The sequence below is a fragment of the Pseudorasbora parva genome, chromosome 22 (genome assembly GCF_024679245.1).
Source record: "Pseudorasbora parva isolate DD20220531a chromosome 22, ASM2467924v1, whole genome shotgun sequence".
NCBI lineage: Eukaryota > Metazoa > Chordata > Actinopteri > Cypriniformes > Gobionidae > Pseudorasbora > Pseudorasbora parva.
In genome coordinates, this window is record NC_090193.1 from 38,611,193 (window position 1) to 38,626,899 (window position 15,707).

At 39.0% G+C, this 15,707-nt stretch overlaps 1 long non-coding RNA gene across 2 annotated transcripts in view; it reads left to right on the plus strand.

Annotated features, from left to right (window-relative positions):
• The first annotated feature begins 6,369 nt into the window (after positions 1 to 6,369).
• Positions 6,370 to 15,707, plus strand: part of LOC137058344 (uncharacterized) — a 159,069-nt gene continuing 149,731 nt past the window's right edge. For both annotated transcript variants that reach the window (XR_010900659.1, XR_010900660.1), the window contains exons 1-2: positions 6,370 to 6,783; positions 7,458 to 7,542. This is a non-coding gene — a long non-coding RNA (uncharacterized lncRNA). The remainder of the gene's footprint in view (positions 6,784 to 7,457; positions 7,543 to 15,707) is intronic.

The following is a 15,707-nucleotide window of genomic DNA, read 5'->3' on the forward strand; positions in this document are numbered from 1 at the left end:
AATGATCAATGTTTTGATTTTGAAAATTTGAATTGGAGAATTTGATCCTAAATGTGATTAATTATCGATATCCTGGAATGTTTTGCTTTTGCATTTCGCAGAATTTGATCTTAAATGTGTTTAATTGTCATGAAAATACACTCAGTGCCAAACCTCTGGTCCTGAAACAGAGCTCATTTCTTTTTGCCAAATTAAATGTGGCTTTTGGTGACCTGAGCATGTTCTTGAAAGGCTTTTGAAACCTAATTTAATCCTAAATTAAATCTTGAACCTTGGCACAGAGAAACACAGAAACCTGGACGTTCCCGAAACGTTCTCCCGTGTCTGTCCGGCTGAAGGTCACGTTGTGTCAGTAATGAGATGCTCTTTCATCTGTCACTCTGATGTCTGAAGACTCGCTGGACTTTCACTCCAGACCTTCACAAGTCTCAGTCTTTGTAGTCGTCACCTGTCCTTCGGTTATCCCGCTGCTGATTTCCTATCTTGCCGTGTTGCCTACTTTTAATGGAGATCCTGTTCTATAAGAGAGGATATGAAATTAATAATTGACTTTAGGTGCAATTGGAGAATTATCCATTTCTGTATCCCACCAGCAGATGGCGATAAAACAAAGCTGAAGCTCTGGAATGGAAGGCTGGCGTACTGCAGAATATACTCTGTGTTCATGACATTTCATTTGGATTCGCTCTCTTTTCCTCCTATCTTTTTATTGGGATTTATAGAGAGAGAATGCATGCAACTTCACTGAAAAAGATGCGTGTCAGTCCTGGATTCGGTGCCTTTTATGTCCCCATACTGCCTTAAAATGTTGAACAATATCACTTTTAAACCTGTCTTGGTCATAAATAACACCAATTGAACTCTGAGCATATTAACATTGATAAAAAAAAGAGAAGTAAAACATTTTACAGTGTTTTGAACCACCACATATGACCATTTGACCCTATTTTCATGATAAATACAACACTATACTGTAGGTGAATTATTATTTTTGTTTTACATTGTTGAGTAATCATTAATAGTTCTCTCTAATGTGTGTGTGTGTGTATATATATATATATATATATATATATATATATATATATATATATATATAAACAACTATAATTAAGGTTTTTAGATTGTCTCTCATTATTGGCCTGTTATTTTTGACTAGCCTATTTTCCCTTTAAATAAAAGTTGGAAAAATTCAATTACAACGCATTCGGAAAACAACTTGGGAGAGTGAGCGACATCCTTGATTGTTTTAACTGTATATTTTTACCAGTGTTATCTTTCAAATTTGATGTGGTCAATCTTAGTACGTCCACCCTGTTAAGGGAAATATGACAAATGATTAGTAAAGCATATTTTTAAACCGATAAGACCAATTCTTTATTTGATAAACCTTCAATGTTAGCTTGTTTTTGCTCAGACACGCATGATTTTAGATCAGAATGTCCATCTGAAAAGCTAACAGCGTGGACCCATTATTGTGCACATGTGATTGTGAAAGTAATTTACGTTTAAATTTATAGAAATACATTTAAAATTTGTTGGCAATATTTTACATGTTTACTATCTGAGTGATGGGAAATCATCCATCCATATATTCTTTTTATTAGTGTAAAAAAAATGTTTACCCGCTGTAACATTTTCTATTTTAAATTTGTATTCATTTTTAAAATGTTACGTTCCTTTATATTGCATGTTTTAGATGAATGGGGAATCCTGTATACTGCATAACATTTACTTTATTTAAACATGTGGCATATGCAACTTTAAATGGCGGTATATGATGTCATTGTGTTACGCAATTATTCACCAAGTGCCGTGTACAAAAAATAAATGCGTTTATAATCTAATTTTGTAAGAAACTTAACTTTTTGTGTCATGCAGTGCTCTGGTTGTATGCTGCACATTTTGTCAAGTGTAATAGGGTGATGCTGCATAGAGGAGAGAGGGGTAAGATGAGCCAGTGGGTAAGTTGATCCACCTCCTTTATCAATCAATCAATCAACCAACTTTATTTATATCGTGCTTTTACAATGACGATTGTGTCAAAGCAGCTTCACAGTGTCAAACAGGATAATACTGCAACAAAATTAGATTTGGCTGTACAGTCGTACTGGAGAAAACAGTGATGTTATCAGCTTATTTTAATTTATCATATAGCGACAATGTTGGCAGATCAGTATTATAGTTTATAGAATTAAATAAAACCTAATTCATACATTTTATTTGTATAATTAGTTGAATAACTTTGATCATAATTTTAGTGTCCCCAACTGAGCAAGCCAAGCCAAAGGCGACCAAAGGAACCCAAACTCCATCGGGGCATGATGGAGAAAAATAAACCTTGGGAGAAACCAGACTCAGTCGGGGTGCCAGTTCTCCTCTGGCCTATTAACACACCGTGTAAGATTATTATTCTGGCAACCTTACAGGTCAGAAATCATATTAGATCGGAATATTCAAAATTTCAGGGTATCCCAGAAGAGACGGGTTTATTTAGGATGGGGCGTCGATTACACAAGAGTATGAATACATTACGAAAGATCAGAATTATTGCACCGGAGACAGGTTTTTTGAGCATGACGTGCCGGTGAGGCAAATTCGGAGGAGACACCAATTGACACGGCTCAGCAGACACTCCAGGATGCGTTGGTCATGTCCAGGCATGTCCACCATCCGATCGGGACAGGATCCTTTATCTTAGCAACTGTACACTATTATTGTCATGTGACCATATATTTTGGAACCAACCATCATTTCTGCCAGACTGTGAAAATGAGAAGCACGTGGAAGGAGTGGAAGGCACACCGTTACTTTAAAAGGTCCCATGGCATTAAATTTTCATTTTATGAGGTTTTTCAATATTAAAATGAGTTCCTCTAGCCTGAATATTGTCCCCAAGTTGCTAGAAATTGTGATCGGTGTAAACCAAGTTCTGGCTGTCTTTCTCTGCCTTTGAGAAAATGAGAGCTCAGACGAGCTGATCTTGAATTCTCCTGTTATAACATCATCAGGAAAGGTTTCCTCCTCTTCCTCTGCTTTTCCCGCTCAGAGAATTAGTATGGATTCAGTTTATCAGTCGATGTCAGCACAATATGGATGCGACAGCACCGCCACAAACATTCATTAATGCCTGATCTGGGATCAGTGAGTTCTGATGTGTAGCTAATCATTCAAGTTCACACAGACTTTCTTTCTAAATCGTTTAATACTGTCAGTCCTTCCGCTGGCCGTCTTGATGCATCAGTGAATCAAGCCAGTGACTAAAACCATCAACTTCACATCGTTTCTGTTAGCAGCATGAAACCAATCTGTTATTTAAATGATTAAACTACAGAGAGCGATCAAAGAACACTTTATAATGTTCGGATCGGTCAATCACACGTATATCTGCAGAGCACACTCGTCCAAACAGAAGCTCTTACTGTATTCATGTCGATGTTGTGTTTGTTGTTAGCTGTGGAGAAAGCATTTTGAGAGAGGAATAATGTTGCAAAGTTCACTCGTGTTTATTCAGAGCTCTCAGATACAAACAAAATAAACTCGCGCTCTCAACAACTCAGTACAATAACACTACCTCAGCAATCTTTCCCCAGCTCTCCGTCTCTCTCTGGACTGGCAGTGCTGCAGGTGCTGCTTGCGCCTGACTAAACCACGCCCCCTCCACCACGTAATCTCATACTCATTTAAAATTCAAAGATGTCAGCCAATCACAACAGTGGATGTTTTTACTGAAGTCTCACAGCAGACACGCCTCTTGAAACAGAGCATTCAAGCCAGTGGGCTAATATCAGTATAGAAAAAAATGCCTTTTATTTCTAAATGATGACATTTTTTGATGAAATAACCATAGTAACAATATAAGTACACCTCAGGAAACATTTTAAATAGAAAAAAATCCATGACATGGGAGCTTTAAAAACGTTTTAAAATAGGTAAATGTTATCTTCTTCACATGGGCTTGATTCCGATTGTCCATTTACTCCTAGATGGTGCAACTTACCCACTGACTCGGATCAACTTACCCCTAACCTGGGGTAAATTGAGCCACATGAACACTTTTTTATTTTAGAACCCTTTGTTATAGATGTATTCTGATCATTTAAAGTGATAGCAAACTTCCTGAAATTACTTTAGATACTTTCATTGTAGGCCTACTTCTGCCTTATTTTCTCTTATCTTGAGGACCACATAATTTAAAAAAAAAAAAGAAAGAAAAAAGGCTCATCTTACACTACTCTCCTCTACTCCAAAAAGAGTGCAAGTAGTACGCCTGCGCTGTTCCGAAAATGCCTGTGTTGCTTTTCTTTTACAGACTTCACAAAGTCTCTCTCGAGCACTATGCAGATCATTAAAGTATGGGAAGCCAAACAATCCAAAAGTGGGACGAGACAGCGGGCTGTTACAGAGCTCGCGCCGCGCGGACATGTCATCTGCGCGGTTCAATAGACCGAGCCGCGCGGCCGACTCGTCAGCGCAGCGCGGACGTGTTTACTAGCGCTACCCAATGGGCAGCGCGGCGCGAACCATAAATGCACTCAAATATAGGCTACAATAAAGAAACCCCTCATTCCTTACAAATGGTTCTCTGCTGAAGTTTAATTGTTTTCCCTACAGTAGATAAATGAAATCGGGGATAAAATGCCTTTTCTTTTGTTTATTATCTTGAAAAGTCAAGTCAGTGTTGTGTCGATACTGAACTGCACGCTATATGGAAATATCTGTAAAGCAAACGTTAATGATTTTCAATATCATATTCCTCTTGAGAAGCGCCAACCTCCTGGTAATTATATCAGAGTTTATATGTTCAGGTAATTAATCTTATTAGCCTATTGTATGAAGTTTTGCATTCAGCTATTATTTGTAGACTAAATTACATTTTTTTTTATTTGCTTCCGACGCCCATGACTGTAATACTTAAGCTTTTTATATCTGAATTCCATAATTATAGATAGATAGATAGATAGATAGATAGATAGATAGATAGATAGATAGATAGATAGATAGATAGATAGATAGATAGATAGATAGATAGATAGATAGATAGATAGATAAGGCTATATCATAATATCATAATATTGATAACAAAGTCATTGAAGTTTCTGCTTCAAATGAACTTGTATCGGTTTAAATTGTTCATTACAGCGCTGGTGAGCATTAGTTCCATAGACCGTGGAAAAAACGGATTAATTCGCGCCGCGCTGCCCATTGGGTAGCGCTAGTAAACACGTCCGCGCTGCGCTGACGAGTCGGCCGCGCGGCTCGGTCTATTGAACCGCGCAGATGACATGTCCGCGCGGCGCGAGCTCTGTAACAGCCCGCTGACTCATCCCACTTTTGGATTGTTTGGCTTCCCATATTAAAGCTGAAAGCAGCTCGTGTCGAGTCACAGAGATAAAAGTCGTTTGGCCAACCCTTCTATTCGTCCTCTGAGATCATCATGAATGACACGATCATAATTATTGATGTCTGGAGAGGTACATGTGTCCTGACACGCCGTCACTGTCCAGAAGAAGACCATCATCATCAGAGATGAGAGACGCAGCGAAGCTGAAAATAGCAGGATGGCGTCTGGTGATGATCTGTGATTGTATTAGTCCGTGATTTCAGCTGTATTCTCCGGCATCTGCGCTGACAGATCCGTTAACATGGAGAAATTGATTTACTGACTTCATGATTAATAATTAGTGGAATATCATGTATGGATCCCCGCGGCACTAAAAGGTGCTTCAGCAATTCAGACTTTACCTGTAATCCTGGTCTTATTGTGACTACCCCAATCTCATGGGAAAGTAACTATTTGACAAGGTGGCGATTTCATATAAAATTTGTACGATGTTTAGAGAAAAAAAGAAAGAAAGCAGTATTTTGACAGATTTTTTTTTTTTAGTTTTAGTCATATTTTAGTCACCTGAATTGTTTTTTGTTTTAGTCGACTCAAATCTAATGAGTTTAGTTCGACTGTAATGGATTAAATTGAGCATCACATAACCGACACAAGAGCTCAATTCACTTTTTTTCTGTTTTAGTTAGTATATCAGGTTAAGCTAAAGCTTCAGATAAGTTAAAGTTTTAATGTTTAAATTTCAGTTAACATTTATTTAATTTCAAGTAATGAAGATTTTTTAAAAGGGTTTTAGTGAACTATTATAACCCTGATACTTTATTGAATGTGTTGTATTGTACTTACTATTTCCTCCTGACTATTAATTAAATGAGAATTAAATTAAATACAGTTTATTGTGTAAACAAATACTAATGCGTGACCTTTAATTATTAACAAGCTCGAAATACACCGGGACTCTTATTTTGAAATGCCTTACTATTGCAGCTGCAGCCGCTCATTCAAGTTCAGCTGACGGAGATAAAAAAAAATGCATAGTTACAGCCGTGTAAAACATATTACTTTATAAACATCGTCAAGTAAACATTGTCATTATTCCTCAGTATTAGTTCATAAACATTAACGTTACCTGTCATAAATGTGCGCTATTCATTGATTGAGCCGTTCTGAAGCACAACAGCGCCATGTTTTCCTGCCGTTACAATTCAAATGTGCGCGACTGTGGCTGCGTTCAGCCCCCAAAAAACGTTACAAAACGTTTTTTAAAAGGAAACGGTCAACATGTATTTCAACAGACAGAGTCAGACACCGAGCACCGCGACCGACACGGCGACTTTTACAGCTCCTCCTAAACCAAAACATGTTCACGCCACAACTGTAATTCGGAAGAGATGGAAACCCGTATCGTTATACTCGGAGCATGAATCTGAATCTGCAGTAGTCAGGTATGTTCATTATTATTGTAATGATATGTGCTGCTTTGAGACAAGAGGTAACGTTAGTTTGTTTGCTTTCTGCTGTGCACGTTTTGATGGGGGCGTGGCTTTTGTTTTGAGACTCTGAAGGCAGAGTGGCTAGCTTGCTATTGCTAGTCTCTCCGAAGAAGACAACTTTTCTTTTTAGCTGAGATCATCAATGCCTTTTATTTTTCAGCCACTTCCTATGTCTACATTTTAATCTATCATTTAAATCCCGTTTTTTAGAAATACATCAGATTATAGGCAAGTGGGGTGAGAAGTGTTGATTTGCTATAGGTTTGGTACAAGTTTAGAAATAGTTCACCCAAAATGAGTGTGATCTGCTCACCCCCAGGGCATCCAAGATGTAGGTGTGTTTGTTTTCTTAAGTATAACACAAATTAAGATTTTTAACTCCAACTGTTGTTTGTATAAATAATGCATGTCAATGGTGTGTATTTCTATGAGAGTAAAAAACACACAGACATACGAATCCATAAAACTTTAGAAACATAGAAACTTTACATTTTTTCTTAACCTTTGCTTTCCTCTGAGACACTTTGCGTTCATTTGCAAAACGTTTAATTGCGTTCGCTTGCAAAAACACATAAACACACATTTTTACCCTTCATCTAAAAAAAATTTCTTCACCTTCTCTACAGGTTACCGGTTTTCCAGCATGGTCATGAAAGGAACTGAGGTCAGTGACACCAAACATGCCAGGCAAAATCTAGGATATGAAGCATCGTAAGTCCCAAAGTTACTCAATATAAATCTTCCTCTGCACTAAAGCTCTCAATCCTCACGTATGCTTGTATAAAATGCGCCTTTAGATGAATTGCGCCAGGTTTACCGTCAGTGCATTGGTTCTCCTAGTGATGAGATTTGAGATCTACAGTATTTGGGGGTCAATTTGGGTCATCACATGGCTCTCAACAGTGCACACTTTTCCTTCTGTTGAAAAGGAGCATGAAAACTGCATTGCGTCTCATGTTACAAGTGCTACAGGTTTACACAACGTGAGGAGGGAGAGTAAATGATTCCTTTAATGCTCATATGAGATTTAAAATTTCCAGGTTGTGTCCTAAATCGGTGGATGAGATTCCCCGTACACCTGTAATTGTTTATTTCAAGACGAAAGTCCCACGGCAGGTATAAATCCGAGCGGCGCGCGCTCATTAGCGGCCGATTCTCTCCGCGGTGGCCTCATCTCATCGCCGCCGCGCCACCGCACGCTTTTTCCTCATCAACATTCACCCAGCCGGAGAAAATTAATTCTATTAAAGGGCTCAATTCCCTCCGCCAGACCTCACTGTTTAAACATCTTTTTAGTGTATGATTAGAGCATATTTCCCAAACCTGGCTGGGAGTGGCGGCTGGGTCGGGGAGGTCGAGCGAATGAAAGAGGACGACTTCATTGTGCAATGACTGGACCATAAATCATCGGCCGTTTTCTATAAATCACGGCAGATGGCAGGGAGCGAGTGCGGGCTCGTGGGAGTCCAACGGCCCCGGTGCATGCAGGGAAGAGCGGACTGCAGCAGACGCGGGTCACGCGCGCGGAAAAAGGTACGGGGCTCTTCGGCAGGCCGCGGTGATGAGATGCAGACCTGGAGGTCCGCGAGACCCACCTCTCCATACTGGCCCGCGTTTAACACGTCTAATCGGGCTGATTAATATGTATGCGCGCCTCGGCTCCCTCGGCCCATGTGAGGCCTGTCAGACTGACATTAGATGTCTCGTGTTCAGGGATTCCGAGGCCGTTCTGTCATCCATTCTGATTATGAAGATGTAATTGAGCGGACTATGAAATTTAATGCGGTCGCATTGCAGCAGTGCTGGACTCCAATCAGCCCAATGTCATTACCTCAACACAAGCGAACCAACAACGAGACTTTCGCAGATGTGCCTTTGACAAATAATGAAGCTGGTTGCGGTATGAGCATGTTTTAACAACTTTTAAAATCCGAAGCGACTTGCACTGCATTGCATTCAATATGTGCATTAATCATTTCATGCATAATCGAACCCGTGACCTTGGCGTTGCTAGCACTTTCTGAACTACAGGAGAGAGAAAAAAACAAAGATTCATTTGTTCTCTTTCACCCTCAACAATTAATCTGAACTAGATCTGCATGTTTTCCCCTTGTAAATTTAAGATAAGGAATATCTGACTGGGTCAAAGGTCATGCTTTGAATAATCTGAATTTGCAGTCATGTCAGAAATAGTATGCTATTTTGTGCTAAATTTGTGCTGAAGATAAGTGGCTAAAAATGCAATAAAACTGAATTTTATGAAGATAAAAACATACACTAAAAGGGGATTTTTTTGTATCAAAGAGTTTATGATGTGGAATATGTCCCTGTAGCAATTCATTATGTAATAACTGCACAAATATTACATTATTCTTGTAATAAAATGGTAATACTTTCTCATAACGTAATAAAATCTTGAGCTCATAATGTAATAACAGTTTTTAACATTATGAGAAAATTATTACATTATAAACTCACCAATAACATGTCATATGTTCACTATTGTAATAGCTTTTAAAACACGTATTCCCTTACAATACTTGTGTACAAACCCAAATATGTTGGCAAAACTCAACAAACATGAGGTAAACGGTTTAAGTTAGCAGAACTGGCAGATTTTTTTTTTTTTTGTACTGATACATTTTAACTGCTCTTAGCTAAATATTTGAGTCATTCATGCATTCAGTTTAAAATGATCATGTAATCTCGATTTAAATTTTTTAGTGGTGGAAACTTGGCTAGCTTTAATTAGCTAATTCAGTAAATGTAATCAAACTTTCTAATTGTTACCAATAACATTACATAGCAATTACTGCAAGAGTACAGCAATATACAGTAGAACATTTAACATAAATCTGTTCTCGAACCAGTGTCATGCTCACTCATCACCATGATTGAAACGCCCCCAAAAAACTAACGGAAACTCTTTATTAGCATAAAACAGTAAACGCTACTAAATCTCCCTCTTAATATTAATCTTGCACAAAAACATGATATAACACTTAAAGACACAATATGTCATTTTTTGTTGCTAGAGGTCGCATTTTCAAACAAAGGCTTTTAGTGCTGGACCAGAATATTCAAATATTCGTTCGGTGGGTTGGTTTCAATTTTCAATTTTGGTATCCCCCTTGAAACGGTTTTCATTCGAGCTTGAATATGTTTACACTATAAAATTAGACTAAATACAATACTTTCTCCCTTTTTTTTCTTTCTTATTTTTTTACAATTATCTTATAGCCAAGCCGTTTTTAATAGGATGGACAGTTGAATAGCAACCCACTCTCTTTATACTTAAAGGGGGGGTGAAATGCTGTTTCATGCATACTGATCTTTTTACACTGTTAAAGACATGGAATCCCATACTAAACATGGACAAAGTTTCAAAAGTTAAGGTGGACGTTTGATGGGAGTATTTCTTTGACAAAAATACTACTTCCGGTTAGTCATAAGTTGCGGCAAGTTTTTTGCAATCATGCGTCCCCTTTGACGTTAATGGGGGCGGAATTTCCTTGTATGGGCCTTACGGACAATTCTACCGGAAGAGCGTGAGAGAGAGAGAGGGAGAGAGCGAAAGTAACAGGCTACGCCCATCAAAGCGCTGGCTTGTAGGATGCTGCACAGGTGATGTGCACATAACGATGTGGCAATGTCACCAAAAAAGTGTGTTTTTGGTTGCCAGACCAAGACAGTCCTGCACAGATTCCCCCAAAACCCCGCGTTAAGGCAACAGTGGATGTAATTTGCTTTTCCGGATCAGCAACTGAGTTGCGCGAATGTTTATATCTGTTCGCTGCATTTCCGTGCCGACTGTTTCATAAACAAGGCCCAGCTCGACGCCGGATTTTCCGATCGCCTAATGCTGAATGATGGAGCAGTCCCAACGATAAAGGTCCCAACGTTAGAACCGCAGGCGGTGAGTAAGACTGCTTCAAATGTCTGTGTTTTTGCCTATGCCCATCAAGTGAGGACCATCTGTGCTTTTGGAACAAAATCCTCTGCAGAAGTGAGAGCTGATCCGTTGCTTGTGAACGAGTTAAACTCTTTCTACGCTCGCTTTGATGGCAATCGCGGCAGCGCGACACCGCCAAGTGACGCGTCAGACAGAATCACTCAGAGCTGCAACAATCACGTGATCTCTGTCTCGGAGGATGAAATTCGTAGGACACTCAAACGTGTGGATGTTAGGAAAGCTGCTGGTCCGGATGGTGTTTCAGGTCGTGTCCTGCGGTCCTGTGCTGATCAGCTCGCTGGACTCCTCACATCCATCTTCAATGAGTCCCTTGCTACATCTGTGGTCCCAACCTCATTCAAAAAATCCACCATCATCCCTGTCCCTAAGAACAGTAAACCCTCTTGCCTAAATGACTATCGCCCAGTGGCTCTCATGTCTTTAGTCATGAAGGTCTTTGAGAGACTCATCAAAAACAACATTTGCTCCTCCATCCCTGACACCTTGGACCCTCTTCAGTTCGCTTATCGTCCCAATAGATCGACTGAAGATGCCATCTCTCACATCCTCCACTCCTCCCTCACACACATCGACAGCAAGAATGGGAACTATGTAAGACTGCTATTTATTGACTATAGTTCAGCCTTTAACACCATAGTTCCCATTAAGCTAACTAACAAACTCCTGGATCTCAGACTGAACTCTTCTCTCTGTCACTGGATTGAAGATTTCCTCACTGGCAGACCTCAGGTGGTGAGAGTAGGACAGTTCACCTCCACCTCCATCACCGTGAGTGTGGGAGCTCCACAGGGCTGTGTCCTCAGTCCCCTGCTCTACTCTCTCTACACGCATGACTGTTTGTCCACACACAGCTCCACCTCTGTCATCAAGTTTGCGGATGATACTGTTGTCCTGGGCCTCATTTCCAACAACAATGAGACCGCATACTTGGATGAGGTGGAGCAACTGACATCATGGTGCCAAGACAACTGTCTCCTTCTGAATGTGAACAAGACCAAAGTCCACGTGCACAACTGCACTTCTCACATGTACACCTTCAAAGACAAAAATACGACGATATAATTCAAGTATAAATATGTAAATAACACAAGCCGCTAAGCATATTATATAGTTAGTGTATAACTTGTACCACACAGAGACGTCCTGCTCTAGTCGTTTTTGCTGCTGCTCCTGTTCAACTGCAGACTCTGGGTCTGATTCCGGATCATAGATGTATGGCTGTATCTGAATAAAAGCCATATTTTTATTTTGAATAAAGTTTTTCCCGCTGTTAGGGATGACACAGCTTTACGACGCACTCAACACAATAGCAGCGGCGCGCACACGTCATTATTTAGCTCCGCTCACGATACGCCCCCACCCGCTCGGCTTTTTTCGGAAAGACTCGGAACAGCGCATCTTTCTTATATAATTATAAAAAAAATAAAGACTTTTCGGAGATATGCAGGATGCAATGCTACTCTATAGGTACTCAAGATTGACATGACACTGACTGAAAATGAGTGTTTCACTCCCCCTTTAATAAATATTTTAGTTTCTTCCTAGCCTAAGGCCGTTTGTCCACCAAAGTGTTTTTTCATGCTGCTGGCTGACGTTTTCAATTGTTTTCAATGAGAGTGCCGCGTTTTTAGAACGCCTGGAGCGCACCGTGGCGCTGAGCGGTGCCATGTGGTATCGATATCGGACCATGTGGTATCGATATAATATCGGTACTTTGGCATTAGAATGTGGTACCATACCGAAGCCAAAATTGTGGTATCGAGCCATCCCTAACACACATTTGATTGCGTTCAAGTGATGTTATAATGCTACTGCGTGCGTTCGCTCGGCGCTACAATGAGACACTTGATCATGTTAGAATATTATATTAATAAATGCTGGATGGCTTGTGTGGCTAAATGGCATGCAATTCATTTTAAAACATATTGTATGACGGAGAAAATACTTTATCACTGTACAATAGTTAGTTTTCTGTCTATAAATGTCTCCAAGCAGTTGTTTCCTTGTTTAATAAAACACATCATATATTAAAGTGTCTTTGGTGTTTTCATGGTTTCTACAAAATAAAATCGAGGGTAACCCGGGTATAACATCCCTGATAGGCTGGTTAAAATATCTTATTTCTCTTAATTTAAACAATCTTTGAAACATTTGGGATAATGTAAGTACACAAGTCAACAAAATATATAACACTTCTAGCGTTTTTTGGATATTTTAATCGAAAAATCTTACATATTTTGCCTTTAATTTTAGCATTTAATCTCCCTGTAAAGTGCCATGGCAAAGCCTGCTGGGAAATGGAAATCCCAGCTCAGTTTCAGTTAAATTTAAGTTGGTCTAAATTAAATGAAACTAGTGTTGTCACGATACCAAATTTTTGATTTCGATACGATACCAGACTAAACTACCTCGATACCGATACTAAATCGATACCACGGTAAAAAAACCCCCCAGATAATATGAATAAGATGACAACAGAATTTATTATTCATCGTTTTATTTTTTTTAAACTAATAATTCACTTGGCCAGCATGTTCCTGCCCTGGTTTTTGACCATTCCTTTCTTTTATTGCTATAGTAACTGCATACCAGTGTGAAGATCTTCACAGAGATCATCATTATCAATCATTCACTAACCTTCACTTCTCAACAGGTTGGGATGACCAAAATCTTTTTTTATGATATGAGTAATTTAATATTTTTTAAATGTAATCTTATACAAAATGCAAATTACAAACAATATGACAAAAACAGTGTTTTTTTCCAGCTTCATTAGGTCTATTTAACAGTAGCAAGTCATTCTCAATTCTCACAATCAATTCTTCTCATGTGCGCATATTTCTGTTGCTTTCTCTGTCATGTGCTGCACGTATATATTTAACTCTTCTACTTCCAATGTTTAATGAACGGCTGAAGCAGAGCTCTGCACACACGTACTAACACCTGCTGTCACACCAGGGATGGAAATTAACTTTTTTGTCCTCCGGCCACTGTGGCTGGTGGATTTCAAAATCTACCAGCCACTCCATGTTTTTACCAGCCACTTCCTTGTTTTTAACCGATAATGTGTAACTGCATATGAAAAATTAATACTACAAGCTCTACAATACTTAAGCAGTTTATTTAATCTCAAGTCTCAATGAAATACTGACATTTCTCTATCTCTCTTATACACACACAAACCATGAACTGATATACATTTCATTAAATGAGTAGGGCTCTGTGCGCTTTTTTTTTACCTGGATGTGGCATTTGGATGATTCGTGATCTTTTATGGCTTCCAGTTTTAGGTTTTTAGTCCCAACAATGAAACTATTAGTTTTGGCATCTTCTGAAGCGTGTTGACGACACACCGAGCAGAACATTGTCAGTAGGAATGCACAGAAATAAAAATTCTTGGCCGAAACCGAAACACTAAAAGAAATTATGCTAACTATTAGTACCATTGCATTTATGGCTAATGCTGTGACTGTGTAACTTTACTAAAAATCAAGGCATTGCGATTGCATAAATTAATATTAAAGTTTCAAATATTAATCTATTACAAATTATGCAAATATTTATTTAGCACATTGCAACAATCCACAGTATAAAATACAATTCAAACTAAAATGTTTAACTTGACCTCACTCATGTGTACATTTAATAATAGCTAATGTACAGGCCTAATGGCCTGCAGAAAGGTACAGAAATTGAATAAAGTAATCAAATGTAAAATAACTGCATATTTTAACTGTTTAAATTAAAGATTAATCCTTATTAAACTTACAAAAGCTATTCAAGAGCAGTGAGTGATGTCCTTTTGTTTGACATTAAACAGAGCAGTAAAGGCTACTGCCCCTTTAAGACCTAGTGCAGGGATATGCTCGTCTTTCTCCACTGTATAACGTTCACTTAAGGCATATTCAGACTATGTCTGGTTGGATACTAATCAAGATGGACATGTTGAGATACTTTTTGTGTGAGTTTGTCCATTTAAGCGCAAGACTTACTTGAAAGAGAACTCAATATTTGCGCGCTGTCAGACGAGTGCGCATTCTCGGATGATGCGCAGTGACGGATCTTCCTTTAGCGCGCGCGAGTTCGTATTCGCGTCTTCTGGCACTACATCCGGGTAATGACGGCGAAAACGACTGGTCATATTCGGACATACGGCCGCACTCGCATGCATTGAACAAAGTTTACAAAGAGGGGAAACAGTATGCTATTTTTATTTACCCGCCACGGTGGCCGGTAGGTGAAGCGAGTTTACCCGCCACAACTCAAAATCACCCGCATTTGGATGGTGGCGGGTGCTAATATCCATCCCTGTGTCACACACATCCACGCACATTAAGAAATACAGCTCATATTAGCGCTGTCCTCCTTAAAGTACCGGTACTAATAATAGTCCATATCGTACCGTTTGTAATAGCAGGGTATCGCAATACTTTTCTAGTACCGGTATATCGTGCAACACTAAATGAAACAAGTTCATAAAACTCAAATCAATGAAACAATTCAGATTACTTAAAATCAGTCAGTTTTGAGAATCCACAGGAGAAAGTTCACTAAGAAAAACAAACAGTTCTTTTGATTGACTAATTTGTTTAATAAAAGTTTACCCAACTCACACCAATCCATTATTTTGAGGATTATAGGGTTTATGCATCAGCAATACTTTAAGCATGTGAATGGAGATGAAGAGTCAACACGAACTCTAAATGACTTGAATTCATGTTTGTTTTTCCTCTTTGCTCACTTCCTTTCTTGTGCTATTTCTTAAACATGACCCTTGTTTTTCCTGCTTTAAAGTGTAAGTGCGTGTTGACCTTGATTTTACTCAATAAACGTCCGCTCTCACACTTACGCAGACACATTTATGATTCTACTGTTTACTGCGCGTCTGGATTATTTAAATAGC